The sequence below is a fragment of the Scyliorhinus canicula genome, chromosome 10 (genome assembly GCF_902713615.1).
Source record: "Scyliorhinus canicula chromosome 10, sScyCan1.1, whole genome shotgun sequence".
Lineage (NCBI taxonomy): Eukaryota > Metazoa > Chordata > Chondrichthyes > Carcharhiniformes > Scyliorhinidae > Scyliorhinus > Scyliorhinus canicula.
In genome coordinates this window covers 83,477,613-83,491,814 of record NC_052155.1, presented here as the reverse complement: position 1 = coordinate 83,491,814, position 14,202 = coordinate 83,477,613, and positions in this window count along the sequence as shown.

Here is a 14,202-nt window from a genome sequence, read left to right as displayed (position 1 = left end):
ATTAGTGAAATGCCCAGAAAAGCCAGGGGAAAAAGACAGACAGTAGAAGTTTGTCGACTGAATCAGAGGCCTCTCCGAGCTCATCGGCAGAAAAGGTGGAGGCAGCCTCTGGGGCTCTGGCCACTCCCATAATGACCGAGGGGCTTTTGAGTCATTTGGTGAAAGAATTCGATAAGCTTTGGCGGGTTGTGCCCCCATCTGAGTAGCTCTGGACAAGACCAACAAAACCGTGAAAGCCCATGGAGCCATGATAAAAGTCAAGGAAGTGGTTCTTTCGAGACATAATGATCAGATTGCCTCACTAGAAGCAGAGATGACTCAGGTGATCAAAGCGAATAAATTGCTAAAGGCCAATGTGAATGATGAGAGAATCGGTTCAGGAGGCAAAATATTCGAATTGTGGAGCTGCCGGAGGGGATCGAAGGCTCACGGAGTACTTTGCAGAGATGTTTCATGATGGTGGGGTAGGATGGATTAATGTCCCCACCTGAGTTGGACCGAGCTCACCGTACATTCCGGCAAAGGAACCGTCTTGAGGATGCGGTAATAGTGAAGTTTCATAGTTTCAAAGAGAAAATGGGTTCTGAGATGGGCGAGGGAGCATTGTGACTTGAAATGGAAAGGTCGCGCCATCAGGTTTTACCAAGGCGTGGGAGCGGAGCTGACAAAGAAAAGGTTGTTTTTAAACCCTCCCTCACCACTCACTCCCAGTCAACACACAAGCATGGCAGCGCGCAGACCTGCTCCTCGCTTTGGCGATGCCGACCGAACCAAGCTTCTTGATGCCGTCAATGAGAACGGAGCACCCTGTTTCCCTGAGGGGGTGGGAGAAGCAGCAGCAGGGTCAGCAATGCTGCCTGTGAGGCAGTGGCAGCTGCAGTAAGTGCTTGGAACATGGCCAGGAGGACCACCGTCCAATGTTGGAAGAAGACAAAGGGAAGTCCAATGAACTGCAAGGGAATGTTACATCTCCTCTGCCATCAGTTCCATCTGCCACCCTCAAATTCAAGGCAGGAACATCCAGGGGATTCAGTCAGAGGTCTGCTGGATCCCAGGACGCAGCTAGGTCCCAGCCAAATGCCGAAACTCTGGACAATATTCTCCCAGAGCTGATGCAGATGATAGGACACAGTCATGACATTCAGGAGGGGGTGCCAGTGACATTCCAGCAACTACAAGGCTGTTTGGAGGGATCCTAAAGCCTTCAGGCACAGGAGCTGGCACCGCCACTGCTTGCTTGGCACCAAGGCCAACACTGTTAGGAATGCAGTGGGAAACCTGGAGCACGACATCCGGGTCTGGCGTGTTGGTGTCCAAGGCATGGCTCAGTCTGTGACAATCATAGCTGAGGGCCTCGACAGCATGCCCCTCTCGATGAGGGATGTCTCCCAGATGCAGATGGACATTGCTGAGGCACTCCAGAGCATGGCCCAGTCACTGAGGAGCATCGCTGAGGGCCTCGACACCATGGTGCAGAGAATGGGGAACCTCCAAGACGGGCAGAGCCAGATGACTCAAAGACTTCAGGAGTTCACTTCAGCTGCCTCTCTGCTCCATGGAGTCCCTCAGGATCAACTGGCACCCTCAGGCAGGGGTTAGCGCTGGTGGCCATCCCAGGGCCTGTCACCAAGGAGACTACAGCGGTCTTCAATTCTTCTGAAATCTCCCCTTCTGACACCGGCGCATCTCAAGGGCAGTGGGCAGAACAGGGTGGCATGGCGACACCGTGACACTGGTAAGTTGGCTGACCCTCAGGCTCCAGGCCCTCAGATGTCCACCAAAACATCAAAGGCCTCAGGGCGCAGAAAGCAGCAGGCTGACTGCAACACTGATGTGTATCCTGGGGACACTCCTACTCGCAGCACAAGGCCATGGAAGATCAAGAAGAGTTCGGGGCACTGAGTGGGCACTGGTGAGGTCGGTATCTGTAGCTAGGGGAAGTGGAAAGTTATCACATTAAAATGTTCACTATTAAAACATGTCATACCTGATAAATGTGAATCCTCTGTCACATTAATCTTTACTGCCTGCCTTTACTGACAGATACAGCTTCATCCTCGGAGAATCTGAAGATAATGAGTGCCTGCCTGGTTCTCCTGGCATGTCGGATCCTCACCACAGCTTGTCCTCCATCCTCCGGCTCCTCCTCGGGGTCATCCCCTAGCCCCTCCTAGTCTGTCACCTCCTCCTCAGATGAGGCTACATTTCCCTGCGCCTCTTCCTCTTCCTCCTCCAGCATGTCACTCTGCTGTTGTGCCAGATTATAGACTATGGAGGGCACAGCACACCACAAAGAAGTGACGCACAGGGGGGTGTACTGTAAGGCTTGCCAGAGTGGTCAAGTCATCAGAACGGCATTTTCAGTAGCCCAATGCACCACTCAATGAATGCACGGGTGGCAACATGGGCCTCATTAAATGAGCTGTCGGCCTTGGTCTCAGGCCTCCCCACCGGTGTCATCAGCCAATTCCTCAGTGGGTATCCCTTGTCCCCAACGAGCCAACCCGTCATCCTGCGGTGGTCCTTGAAGACACCAAGGATCTCCGAGTGGCACAGGAATATCTCTCTATCCCCTCAGGGGCTATACTTACCTCTGTACCCCCAGAGGATACCCCTCGATTGCCTCATGCCTGGCTGAACCTGTCAGAGACCTCATGTCGGTGAGGTATGAATATTTAATGAGGAGGGTCCATTTGGCAGGGGGCCGTTAATAATATTAAAATCCATTCAGATTTATTAAGTGAGGTTCACGTGGGTATGAATCTCGTGACGCCATTGGAGAGGGGCAAGGAAAATCGGGAAAGGCAATCTCTCTGGGAAGAATCGTATTTCCTGATTCTTGTGAGATTTTTGCCCTCACTGCCATTTCCATGAACAGCAAGTGTGGGATCAAGATTCCACAATATGGGTGAAGTCTAGGAGCAAGTGAATAGTTTCAAGCACTTTGGTTCAGTGGTGGCAGAAAATTGAAGTATAGAACTGGAAATCAAGGCGAAAAACTATCTGGTTGGAGTAATTGGAAGAGGTGCAGTGGAGTGTTATGTGATAGAAAGGTATCAGTGAAACTGCAAGGAGGAATCTGCAAGGCAGTTGTGAGACCGACCTTATTATGCTTTGGGAGGCATCAATATGAGAGGAACAACAATTGGATGTTAATGAGATACGGATGTTGAGATGGGTTTGTGTAATAATGAGAAAGGGCAAAATTAGGAACAAGCGCATTGAAGATTTTGGGAGCATCGAAGAAAGTAGCTGACAACTGAAGAAATGCTATGGTCATCTGTTGTGGAATGAGAGAGAAAGGTGGTGAGCGTGTGAAGGAGATGGGACTGCCGTAAGAAGCCAAAGAGAATGGACTAAGACCAGATGAAAAGATGCTGTGCCGAGAGACGCAATGGGATTGGGAGAGGAATGGGTGACTGATGATGAAGAAGGGTGATTACCAGCATTGTGGGGGATCCCAAGTAAAATGGGAGAAATTGAAAGAAGAAGGTTTAGAAACTCCCTTCTCTCTACATAAATTCCGAAGGCTTTATATGTTAACTATTTCATAGAATAGATTTCATGGAATTTACAGTGCAGAAGGAGGCCATTCAGCCCATCGAGTCTGCACCGGCCCTTGGAAAGAGCACCCCACTCAAGCCCCACTCCTATCCCCTTTATCCCCGTAACCCAGTAACCCCACCGTACCTCTTTGGACACTAGGGGCAATTTATCATGGCCAATCCACCTAACCTGCACATCTTTGGACAGTGGGAGGAAACCAGAGCACCCGGAGGAAACCCACAGGGGGAATGTGCAGATTCCACACAGACAGTGACCCAAGCCGGGAATCGAACCTGAGACCCAGTAGCTGTGAAGCAACTGTGCTAACCACTATGCTACGATGCTGCCCTTTCTCCCTTTCACATTAATTACTGTTAAACTGAGAATTGGAATTCCTTCATTAATCTAAAAGAGATTATGCAAACATTTTGAACATATCTTTAAACTTTTTTCATCACAACACAGATTAAAATTCAGGATTGTGGATGACTTTTTCATTACATGCTAAATTATGGTGAATAGTTAAAAGTTACAGCGGAGAACCAAACTTCTGTGATAAACTCATAAGCTGAAATCATGGCAAGAAGATTTAGGTTCTTTCCTTTGAAGGAAATCTAGGAATTGTGTTTGTGACACTTATTTCAGTGGGAATCTGACTAACATTGGCTACAACTGTTATTTCATGTCAGTATCAGGAAACACGAATTCCTAAAGCTCACTTATATTAATTGCTGAACCATCTGGCTGCACCAGCACATGGCGTTCGGTGCAAAGTAAGTCCTACTCTCTATGTCCAGAGTAATGTAACAACATATTATTTCATGCTTGCTAAAATCCTGTGAAAAGGCAGGTGTGATAATGGAGTGAATTTTAAGCTGCCAAGGTAGATGGCTTTCCCTGTGGGTGGGAAGTTACAACAGAAACAGGTGTTATGTCAGGAAATTGGCCAATTTCTGCCTTTAATCTGAGTGCATTTTTCAATCCTGGAAAACCCCCATGGGACAGATGTGTCTGCCATTGGAAATGTTCATCAACAGCTGTTTTAACCCAGGATTCTGACTTTAACTCAATGCACACGGGCTTCCTGAAAATCACCTGGTAAACGGGGATAGCAGGAACTGACATGGCTGAGAATTTACAGGCAAGAGGGCAGCATGGTGGCACAGTGGTTAGCACTGCTGTCTCACAGCTCCATGTTCCCAGGTTCAATTCCAGCCATGGGCGACTGTGTGGAGTCTGCACATTTTCCCCGTGTCTGTGTGGTTTTTCTCCGGGTGCTCCGGTTTCCTCCCACAGTCCCAAAGATGCAGGATAGGTGGATTGGCCATGATAAATTACCCCTTCGTATCAAAAAGGTTAGATGGGGTTACTGGGGTACGGGAATAGGGTGAGGTGCGATCTTAAGTAGGGTGGTCTTTCCAAGGGCCAGTGCAGACTCGATGGGCCGAATAGCCTCCTTCTGCACTGTAGCGATTCTATGATGTTTCCTGTGGAGGCAATTTTCAATACTTTGGAGGTAATTTGAGGTGCCCTGGAGTTTTCTGCCTTTGATCTGCATGTCCCAGCTGCCAACCTTCACACAGCATAGGGAGTAGTTTATGCAGCTCGACCCTGGACCGCAGATGATGAATAGGAATAGCAACACCCATAGCAACAGGAGGAAGATCTGCAGGGAAAGCGGCTGTTTTCTATTAACCACCAGCCATTCTGCAGTGCTGAGGAGATGAGCATTGAACTCCAACTCACAGCAAGCAATACCTCCAGCAGAATGTATACCGGCAAAGTTTCCTGGATGTGAGAGTGCACCAATGACTCCGAGCCCGCACCAGGTAGGAGAACCGCCGGGGGCGCGGGAAATTCCCGCCACGCCACTCCGACGTCAGGCCGCCAATTCTCCGGTGATCGGCGAATCGGCGGCAATCGCGCCGGCACGGTTGCTGCGGCGCCAGTCGGGGGCCGCTGAAATAGGCTGCCGCGGCGATCCTCCGTGGTCGACTGACCGGAACCCCGCCAGCGTGGTTTACATCTAGTACCACCCGGCGGGAGCTGGGACCCGCGGCCACGGTGGAAGTCCTGGTGGGGGGCGGGGGGAATCTGATTCTGGGGGGGGCCTCAGCGATCTGGAGGGGACCTACCTTACTCCTCGCAGGCGTGCTGTGTGACTCCGCCATGCTGGCGGCGCCCACGCCGAGGTGGGCCACCGTGCGCATGCGCAGACCTGCTTGCGGCCGCCGTGCGTACATGCGCGGCAGCGCAGTCTGGACAGCAGAGCCTGGCCGGCAGCCAGAGCTGCGGGATGCACGCCGGGGCCCTGCTAGCCCCCGAGGAAAACGTCCGGAGTGATTCTCGCCCATTTTCCGGCGGGCGTGGGGACTTAGTCCCCCAAAGGGAAAATCCCAGCCAGGGGAAGTTTAAATTTTCTTGTCAGGTGGTCACTGCGGTTTCTTCCTCCAGTGCCAGTGACAGTCAAGGTCACTACAGCCCAGATTCTCTTTGCTTCTGGCACCTTCTGCTGATGATATTTGTCGAATCTCTAAATCTGTTGCCCACAAGTTCACCACAGAGATGACGGATTCCATATTTACTAGGGGCGATCAGATCTGGCTGGATTCTCACATGTCCAGGGAGTCATAGATTACACATATCAAAGCACCACAAGAGTAGACATTCACTGATAGTGTATGACCAGGGCTACCAGATACATACCTGATGATATCTGGAGACCTACCATTGACACCAAGGGAAGGTACAACTAAAAACACAGTAGCACAAGATTTGTAATGGAACTAGAAATTAAGATCCCAAAGTTGTGCTCCAGGTACCTGGACAGGTCTGTGGGGGAAAAAAATGAATGATCATGATAATGCTCTGCTGCTCATAACAGGGGAATGGACTTCAGGAGGAGGAAGGTGACGGATGTCTGGCTCTTTGAGAAGGGAGAAGAGGAGGCTAATGTGGGGAAGGCACCATTAGCCATTCAGCTAGCTGCCAGTAACCTGGCAATTCAGCCATCGGACATGCTAAATCTGAATTTGCTGTGTCCCCCACCTAACACAAGCATTTCATCCTTCTCACTGACACGCATTGCTCATGTTTTAACCTTGTCCGACCATTCTTCACAAAGCAGAAGGCCAGTTGGCAGCTGGCAGTCAGAAATGGAGAGGATGAGAAAATAGAGCTATGAAATAAAGTTTATGTTTCATAAACAAGCAGAAGTATGATCATGCAGCTGAGCGTTAACAAAAAACAGTACAGCACAGGAACAGGCCCTTCAGCCCTCCAAGCCTGTGCCAATCATGATGCCTGTCTAAACTAAAACCTTCTGCACTTCCGGGGTCCGTATTTCTCTATTCCCATCCTATTCATGTATTCGTCAAGATGCCTTTTAAACACCACTATCATTTCTGCTTCCACCACCATCCGGTAGCACGTTCCAGACAATCACCACCACCCCCGCCGCCGTCCCCCCCCCCCCCTCCCCCCCACCCCCCACCGTGCAAAAAACTTGCCCCGCACATCTCCTCTAAACTTTCCCCCTTGCACCTTAAACCCATGACCCGCAGTAGTTGACTTTCCCACCCTGGGAAATAGCATCTGACTATCCAATCCGTCAATGCCGCTCATAATTGTGTAAACCTCTTTCAGTTTGCCCCTCAACCTCAACCACCCAATTCTTATGAATTTTCTTATGCAACTGCAAATCTTCTTTTGTCTCCTATTCCTATGGGATACAACTTCTGTGGCTGAAGAACAGCGAAGAGCAACCTGCACGATACCCTGTTCCAACTGCTCAGATGCTTCTGATTGGCATCCTCTGGGTTTTGGAGCCCATGAGAACCCCACCAAAGCCTGCCCTACCTGCACCAGTTCAGGGGCAGACTTGGCCATGTAGAGAGAAGGTGTGTGGTTTTGACTGAGGCAGGGAGGGAAGTGGGGCAAGGATTATGAGTGGAAGTGTTTGAGAGGAGCCCCCACTTCGATGTGGCCTTACCCCACCTATACAGTCTGAGTGGGCAGGCCATTGGAGAGGGAAAGCATTGCACTCGGCTGCCTGCAGCATCCATGCAGGTGACCACTCATTCCATGGACATCAGCACAAAGACTTTGAGACATCATGGCATTCATACTCTTTTTCTAAATTTAGAATCCCCAATTCATTTCTTTCAATTAAGAGGCAATTTAGCGTGGCCATTCCACCTACCTTGCACATCTTTGGGTTGTGGGGGCGAAACCCACGCAAACACGGGGAGAATGTGCAAACTTCACACGGACAGTGACCCAGATCCGGGATCGAACCTGGAACCTCGGCACCGTGAGGCAGCGGGGCTAACCCACTGCACCACCGTGCTGCCCTATGGCACTCATACTCAAGATGGACTCCTCCAATTACTCTCAAATCACGTTCAGTGTCTCTGGAAAGGTTGACTGAGCATCTCACATTTTCTGTGCTTGCTCCAGAAAAGTGCTTTTTGTCCAAACCCCAAGATCTGCATTTGCAACCAGCTGCTCAGAAAGTCCTGCACCCACTGATGGGGCCTCTACTCTGCTGTACCTGTCTCTAACATTTGCTCCTGCTTACTCGATGTACTGTGCACCATATAACAACCCATTGCAATGTGCGTATCTGACATGGTGGAAGATGCACACGAGCTAGGTAGGGGTCCATTCTCAGAATGAGGGACCCCCTCTGAGGAGTCTTTAACTTTCTATGGCACCACCTCCTGATGGATAGTTGTTGGCCATTCAGGAGATGAAAGACATCGGTTAGAACTGACAAAGTGAGTGTGTTGTAAATTATCATTATGCAGATCATCATATTTCAGTAACTGCTGACACCAAGTCAACATGAGTGAGTGCTGCGTACGCTTTGGCTCTGGTATATTTAATTCTGTTACCCTCTTCTCTCCACTGTCAATGGGTGGGATGCCGTGACTCAGTTACCTCCAGTGACTCCTCCTCAGCTGTCAAGGTGGAAGTGGCTGGAGGTTCATTCTGGTTTTCTGCCTCTCTCTGCAGTTATGTTCGGGAAAAAAGAAGAGGCCAAGGAGTGTAAGCTGTGGAATGTTAAAATAGGCAGAGGGTCACATTGAGGGATGTTTGCAATGTTGCTATTAGATAAGGGTGAATGTCAGCAGTGGTCGGTCGGAGATGTGAGGATGGGTGTGCATGTAAGTTGTGTTGGTCTGAGGAGTGGTGTGCGGGAGGAGGCTGGGGAAGGCCCAGTAAGAGGGTTCATACTTGAATGAATCATGATGAGACCCTCAAACATCTTGTGGCACACTTTGGAGGAGTGAGGCAGTACACTCCTGCTGCTACCCTTCTCAGCCATTTGCAACCGTGTGTGCTTGGCTTTTGAAGTTCTCTTCTTCCTCCCTTCCACAGGAAACAGACTTTCCCTGCAAGCCCTTAAAGTTTGCAGCATGATGTGCAGAGGAACGTTTAAGAAACCTATGTTATCTTTCCACCTTGAGCCTCCATCTGTGAAGTTTCTGACTTTGTCATAACATTTCTACAAATTTTAAATCTTGGACTGTGGTGACATTTTTATAGGATTACTCTAATTTCTGATACTCTTTCCTTCCATTTGTCACATATGACCCAAAAATGCGCCGTCTATCACACACTGCCCTACCTGGCCTGCTTTTTCTACATTTTAGACACCCAAATAACCTAATGTGTTGAACTGTTACAGCATAAGACCCTATCAAGCCTCAGCTTTCACTCTCACTGGAGGGAATGGTCAAGACATTACAATAACCTTTTCATCTTGATATACCTTCATTTGACAGTGAGGCAGAGAGCCCGAGTGAACAGGAGGCTTTATTAGTCATGAACTTGCCTAGCCAGAGTCAGTAGTACAGATGAATGCCACCCACAAGAGGCCGGCCTATATATGGCCCCGGTGTGGGCAGAGCCAGAGGCGGAGCCATACCGGGGTGACAGTACAGTACCTGGAAGCAGTTCATATCACCACTTCCAGTCACAGGTCACAGGTTATGGTATCATGCATGCATTATGGTGAATACACTCACCACATTCACCCCCTGTTAAAAAAAACAAGACTGGTTGGGGTGACGTGGGGTCATTACATATTCAGTCTATCTAGCGGCCGGATTATTCTCTTCGACCTCCGCAGCTCTGGCGCTGCGGCGGGCACTGTTGTCACAGGTGGTGACTCCAGGGGCGTTGTGTCTGGAGCCTGAGCCTCAGTTCGGGGTGTTGAAGACGGTTGGGGTGCGAGGGTGGGGGCGGGGGGGGGGGGGGTAATAGGTGGCGACAGTGTTGGAGTGGGACAATACAGGAGACCCAGGGGAGCGTACGGGGCGCTGGGGGTGGCGGTGGGCTGCGGGGAGGGCGGAATGTAGGCGGGGGGGCGGCACGTTGGTGGGGGAACCAGCTGGCGCCAGATCCCGTAGGGAGACCATGTCTTGCCGTCCATCCTGGTGCGCGATGTAAGCTTACTGGGGGTTGGCGTGCAGCAGCTGGACCCTCTCGACCAGGGGATCGGTCTCATGGCTCCTCATGTGCTTCCAGAGAAGGACTGGTGCCGGAGTTTTCAGCCAAGATGGAAGCGAGATCCTGGAGATGGACTTCCTGGGGAAGATAAACAAATGACCGTGAGGGGTCTCATTCGTGGCCGTGCAGAGGAGCGATCTGATGGATTGGAGGGCGTCAGGGAGGACCTTCTGCCAGCGGGGGATGGGAGACGTCTTGACCTAAGGGCCTGAAGAACAGCCTGCCATACCATCACGTGTTCCCTCACCACCTGCCCATTTCCATGCGGGTTGTAGCTCATAGTCCTGCTCGAGGCAATGCCTTTGTTGAGCAGGTACTTACGTAGCTCATCGCTCATGAACGATGTGCCCCGGTCACTGTGGACATAGGCAGGAAAACCAAACAGCGTGAAGATGCTGTGCAGTGCCTTTATTACGGTGGCTGAGGTCATGTCGGGGCAGGGGACGGCGAAGGGGAAGCAAGAGTACTCATCGATGACGGTGAGAAAGTATATATTCCGGTTGGTGGAGGGGAGGGGGCCTTTGCAGTCAATGCTTAGGCGCTCAAAGGGCCTGTTGGCCTTTACCAGGTGGGCCTTGTCTGGCCGGTAGATGTGCGGTTTGCATTCCACGCAGATTTGGCAGTCCCTGGCCATGGCCTTGACCTCCTCAGAGGAGAACGGCAGATTGCGGGCCTTAATGAAGTGGGTAAGCCTGGTGACCCCCCCGGTGGCAGAAATCATTGTGGATAGCCTGAAGTCGGTCATATTGCGCGCTGGCGCATGTGCCGCGTGTGGTAGTAACCACTGCTGTATATATTAGGGTATGTATGGTAAGGCCCTGTACTACAGGTACGGGGGTAGTCCCTGCCTGCTGGCTCCGCCCAGTAGGCTGAGTATAAATATGTGTGCTCCCCGTACAGCAGCCATTTAGTGTAACAAAGCCTCAGTTGTATTCAACTCTCGTCTTTGTGCAATTGATTGTGCATCACCGTGGGACAGGGCATCTGGGAGCTCATTGAGCTTCCCAGGATGATACTTGATATTGTAGTTGTCGGTAGAGAGTTCGATCCTCCACCTCAAGATTTTATCATTTTTTATTTTGCCCCATTGTGCGTTGTCGAACATGAAGGCTACCGATCGTTGGTCAGTGACGAGGGTGAACCTCGTACCGGCTAGGTAGTGCCTCCAGTGCCGCATGGCTTCTACTATGGCTTATGCTTCCTTCTCAACCAAGGGGGTGTCGAATTTCAGAAGCGTGGAGGGTCCTAGAGAAAAATGCTACTGGCCTCCCCGCCTGGTTGAGTGTGGCGGCCAGTGTAACGTCTGATGTGTCGCTCTCTACCTGAAAAGGGATGGACTCATCCACCGCGTGCATTACAGCTTTGGTGATATCGGCCTTGGTGCGGCTGAAGGCTACGCGGGCCTCATCCGCCAGGGGAAAAGTGGTTGTTTGAATAAGTAGGCGGGCTTTGTCCGCATAGTTGGGGACCCACTGGGTCTCGTAGGAGAACAGCCCCAGGCATCGATTTAGGGCCTTGAGGCTGTGGGGAGGGGGGAGTTTTGTGAGGGGGCGTATATGGTCGGGGTCGGGCCCGAAGATGGCTAGTCGGGTAGTACGGAAGACACATTTTTCTTTGTTGTGTGTGAGATTGTGGGATTGGGCGGCCTGGAGGAACATCTGGAGGTTGGCGTCATGGTCCTGCTGGTCATGGCCGCAGATGGTCATATTGTCCAAGTACGGCTATGTAGCCCGCAAACCGTACTGGTCCACCATTCGGTCCATCGTTCTCTGAAAGACCGAGACCCCGTTAGTGATGCTGAAGGGGGCTCTGAGGAAGTGGAAGAGCCGGCCGGCTGCCTCGAATGCAGTGTAGTGACGCTCTTCCGGGCAGATTGGGAGCTGGTGGTAGGCCGACTTCAGATCGACCATGGAGAACACACGGTACTGCACGATCTGGTTGACCATCTCCGCTATGCGGGGGAGGGGGTACGCATCGCGTTGCGTGAATCAGTTAATTGTCTGGCTGTAGTCCACAACCATCCGATTCTTTTCCCCGGTCCGGACGACCACCACTTGCGCTCTCCAGGGGCTATTACTGGCCTCGATGATCCCTTCACTCAATAGTCGCTGGACCTCCGACTTGATAAACATCATGTCCAGCGAACTATAGCGTCAGCTCCTGGTGGTGATGGGCTTACAGTTAGGAGTGAGGTTAGCAATGAGTGAAGGGACGGGAGATGTTGAGGGTCGCGAGGCTGCATACCGTGAGAGGGGGCAAGGGTCCGCCGAACTGTAGGGTCAGGCTTCGGTGGTTACATTGAAAGTCCAATCCAAGCAGTGGGGGGGGGGGGAGTACGTAAAGCTTAAAACGAGTGTACTCTGCGCCCTGCATCGCGAGATTACCCCCGGATCTGAACCGAATGGGACCCGGAGGCAAGGGAAATTGTTTGGGAGGCTGGGTAGGTGTGGAGGGAGCAGCGCCTTACCGTGTTGGGGTGGACAAAGCTCTCTGTGCTCCTGGAGTCGAAAAGGCAGGGGGTCTCGTGCCCATTGACCCTGATGACCATTATGGAGTTCTTCAGCTGTTTTGGCTGCGACTGGTCAAGGGTGACTGCGCCCAGCTGCGGGTAGTCTGTGGGGTCGGTGGAGTCACAAGATGGCAGCCCCCATGAGTCGCACGTGTCACGCTGGGGCAAAGATGGTGACCAAGATGGCCGCCCCTATCGGTCGCATGTGTCGGTCGGTGCCGGGACCGGCGGCCAAGATGGTGGCCTCCATGAGTCGCACGATGCCAATGGCGCATCTGACGGGGGTGTTCCGGGCAGGCACGCAGCCGCATTGTGGGGTCTGTGGGGCTGCGAGTCCATGGGTCGGGCCTGGTGCGTTTTCGATTTCTGGGCCTTAGGCCGGCCCAGACAGACCCTGGCGAAGTGCCCCTTTTTCCCATAATCGCTACATGTTGATGTGCGGGCTGGGCAGTGCTGCCGGGGGTGTTGGCCCTGGCTGCAGAAGTAGCACTGCGGTTCCCCGGGCTGGGCTGGCAGACACACGGCGCAGGCCTGCGACCTAGCCGGGTCCTACGGGGGTCGCGACGAGGGTGTCCACAAGGGGTTCGGCAGGCCCGCGGGGAACGCGCTGAGGTTCTGGTCGACCACCTCTAGTGAGGTCGCTAGCTTTACCGTTTCCCGCAGGTCGGAGGTCCCGTTTACCAGCAGGCGCTGCCTGATATAATTCGAGTGGACTACCGCCACGTAGGTGTCCCGGATCTGTGAGTTCAGATGTTCCTCCGCCGTCACATCTCGATAGCTGCAGTTCCTCGCGAGTAGAGTCAAGGTTTCCAGATACTCGTCCAGCGAATCTCCGTTGATGGCGAGTAGAGGAGGTGTCTGGCGAACACCTAATTTACGGGTTTCACGAAGTGTGCCTTGAGAGTTGCGACTGCCGCCTCGTACGTGGTCGCTTTCTTGATCATTGCGGAGATTCGATGGCTCACCCGGGCGTGGAGGAGTCACAGCTTGAGAGTCTCTTTGGGAGACATGGAGGAGCCTTGAAGCATTGGAGCCAATGTTCGAATATTTCCTTGGCTTCGGATGCGTGGGCCATGAGTTTGAGACTGTGGCTTTAGAGCGGCTTCCATAGTGCTGTCGATGTCTAATAAATCGATATACCTTTAATTGACTGTGAGGCAGAGAGAGCGAGTGAACAGTCGGCTTTATTAGTCATGAACTTGCCCAGCCAGAGTCAGTAGTACAGATGAATGCCGCCCACAAGAGGCCGGTGTGGGCGGAGCCAGAGGCGGAGCCATACCGGGATGACAATTCAGTACCTGGAACCAGTTCATATCACCACTTCCAGGTCACAGGTCACAGGTTATGGTATCATGCATGCATTATGGTGAATACATTCACCACAGATCTATATTTGGTATTTTACCTGAAAAATGCTGAAAGCCATGCAGACAGAGCTGATGGGCTGCAGAAATAGGAGGGCCAGTGGCAGCTATACATTTGCCTGAACCCTCAACAGCTTGCCTGTATAATAGTTTTGCAATGCAAACACACTGTCAGGAAACATGAGTAGGCACCTTCCAAGTTGTGGAGGAGTTACGAAGGTAGTTCTGTCACTTTATTACATTGGTTTGATTAATTTCTTTTTTTCT